Raw genomic sequence first — 2824 nt, 5'->3', positions numbered from 1 at the left:
AATTTGAGGTCTCTATGTTAATTAGATTACTAAAACAGACTTTCTGGGTTTTTCTGACTTTTTGTTTAGCTCGAGGAACAGACACAGTCTCAATATGTTGAACCCTGAGTGACGACTCTGTGCAGCTAGCAGACACTTGGTTTAGCCTGTTTGTCTGCTCCCTGGCCTGGACTCTGGGTAGTCAGCGACTAGCTAGGCCTGATCTTAGACTATGAGCTATACTGCAAGAAATGAGAGCAGCACCTTCCCGAGTGGGATGGACACCGTCCCGCCCTAACAGGCCAGGTTTGCCCTCAAAGGTACTCCAATTATCTATGAAGCCCACGTTGTTTTCGGAGCACCACCTGGACATCCAGCGGTTCAGCGATCATAACGTGCTGTAGGTTATGTCGCCTCGTCTTATTGGGAGGGGGCCAGAGCAGATTACAATTTTCAACATTATGCTTCCTACCCAGCCGGCCTGACTTCCTGGCTGCTCGGGAACTGCCGGGGGGAGCTAGGCTAGCTGGCTTGTTTTCCACGGTGCGGATCTTATTGTTTATTTATGTTGATGTGGATCTTTTCTGGTTCTGGTTCCTTTTCTTTCTAAGTTGAGAACAACTGTAATGAGGCAAAACTATTTCCCTCTGGGATTAATAAAGTTTTTTGGAATCTTGAATCTTCACCTATGTTCACTGTGACCCATGTACTTAGACTTTCTTCACTCTCTCCTGTCATTATTATTATTATTATGTCAAACTCAGCTGTCTCCTCACACTCATTTCTCAGTGGAGTGTCAGTTCTTTGTTCCTCTCTTTCAGTGTCACAGCCTCGTACCTGTATTCAGGGTGTTACACTTACTATCTTACTCTTCACTCTGCAGACTGTTGGTCTTTATTTGTAAAGAAATAAAACTCCTAAAGACATAAAGTGGTCATTTATTTCACTTTTTAATTGTCATTTTCTCCAGAACAGTTGATCCTCAATCCTTGAGCTGAGGCAAAAACAGGAAGAACACTGAAGCAGAACACAAGTATCTAATGACGTATGGTCACATGTTTATCTTTTCAATGTGACATATTAATTATCAGAACCACAGGAGAATAAAGCAGCAACAACACTTCATATAAATATAATCAGAAATATTTTAAACAGTGGAAAACAAACAGGTGTCTCCATGGTAACCAGACTGGGTTTAATTTATCTGGTCCATGGATAGGGTTACCCCTCTGCTCATGGATCTGTTATTACTGGTCTGACTCCAGACAATGTGGATCATGGTTTGGTCCAATCAGAGAAGCTTGTAGATTAATTAAACAATGCCAATGAGACACTTTTACCAGAGGAAGTCCAGTAACACTGGGTGAACTGAGTCAGTCAGTGAATAGAAACTGGTTAAACATGTGTTAATGAGGCTTCAGGAGGAGCCAGTGAAGAAGACAAGAAGACATAGATAAGAAGGTGAAACATGAACCGTCCTGATTAAAGACAGAGTTCAAGTCTCAGTAGAAGGAGAATCAGCTGCTGATGTGTTGGTCTGTCTGTCTCCTGTCTTCAGTTTCCTGTGGAGACACAAACATCAGTTAGTTCACATCTCATCTTTTTATAGATCCTGCTTCATCTGTAACATCACAGATTGACACATGTACACAGTAGAAACATGGACCTGTGATGGTTCCTGCTCTGACTGATGAATACAGAACATCTGGATCAGTGGACTCTGAAACACAAACATTATATATATTATTATAAAGAACCAGGTGGAGGTGGACAGATGGAACTGTCTTAGAATGATTGTGTGAATGTGAATGTGTTTGTGCAGTTGGAAACTTTATGGACACTGTTCATTATAAACAATAATATTCAGCTTGTACAACATCCAGACATAAACCTACACATCCAGTTAGTGGGAGGTGGAACCACTGTCCAGGTCTAGAAGAAGAACCAACCTGTCTGCCTCAGGGACTCAGAGGACTGTGGTTCAGATGGTGAGGTACAGTGTACCATCACATTTATCTGAACTGATCAAATCTCCAACAGAGTTCTGACAGAAGCTTGTTCAGTGAAACTAAAGAACATTGAACCAGATCTCAGTCTGCTGTGAGTTTAGTTTAGAGTCTGTCAGAAGGTCAGAAAAGGTCAAAGGACATGAACCTGTTCCTGTTTATGTCTGTTGTCTGTATCATTGTCAACTAAACCCTGGTATCATCCTATCATCATCATTACCAGTCCTGCTGCCAGCTTTCTTCTTCTTCTGGTTCTTGATGACAACTTCTCCATACGTGACGTCAGCAGGACCTGAGATGGACAGAAGACAGAAAGACAGAGAGACATGTGGAGCTGCATCATTTTATCTGCTGAAGATAAAAAGTAAAATCTATAACAAAGAGTTTATATATGAGTCATTATCATGTTTACCGCTCCTCCTGGTGGTTTTCTTCTGGTTCTTGATGACAACTTCTCCATAAGTGACCTCAGCAGGACCTGAGATGGACAGACCAAAACCCTTTATTTATATATGAACTCTCCATAATAACAAAAAAGTAACTAAGCCACACAATCCATCCATATTCTTCAGCTTATCGTGGGCTGGGTCGTCGGGGCAGCAGTCTAAGCAAGGATGTCCAGACTTCCCTCTCCCCAGGCACCTTCTCCAGCTCTTAATTCAATTCAATTCAATTCAATTTTATTTGTATAGCGCCAATTTACAACAGAAGTTATCTCAAGGCACTTTACAGTGTAAGGTTTAAGACCTTACAGAAAATATTTATTCAAAAAATTATAGAGAAAACCCAACAATCCCATTTGAGCAAGCTTTAGGCAACAGTGGAGAGGAAAAACTCCC

At 41.4% G+C, this 2824-nt stretch overlaps 1 long non-coding RNA gene across 1 annotated transcript; it reads right to left on the bottom strand.

Moving 5' to 3' along the window:
* Nucleotides 1–1219: 1219 nt before the first annotated feature.
* On the bottom strand, nt 1220–2474 carry LOC113166654. Its single transcript, XR_003299221.2, has 4 exons — nt 2398–2474; nt 2206–2277; nt 1646–1699; nt 1220–1541 (listed from the first exon to the last, which is right to left on the bottom strand). It is a non-coding gene; the product is annotated as an uncharacterized LOC113166654 (long non-coding RNA).
* Nucleotides 2475–2824: the final 350 nt, after the last annotated feature.

Source organism: Anabas testudineus, chromosome 18, assembly GCF_900324465.2.
Source record: "Anabas testudineus chromosome 18, fAnaTes1.2, whole genome shotgun sequence".
In the NCBI taxonomy this organism is placed as follows: Eukaryota; Metazoa; Chordata; class Actinopteri; order Anabantiformes; family Anabantidae; genus Anabas; species Anabas testudineus.
This window is presented reverse-complemented; position numbering and strand designations above follow the sequence as displayed.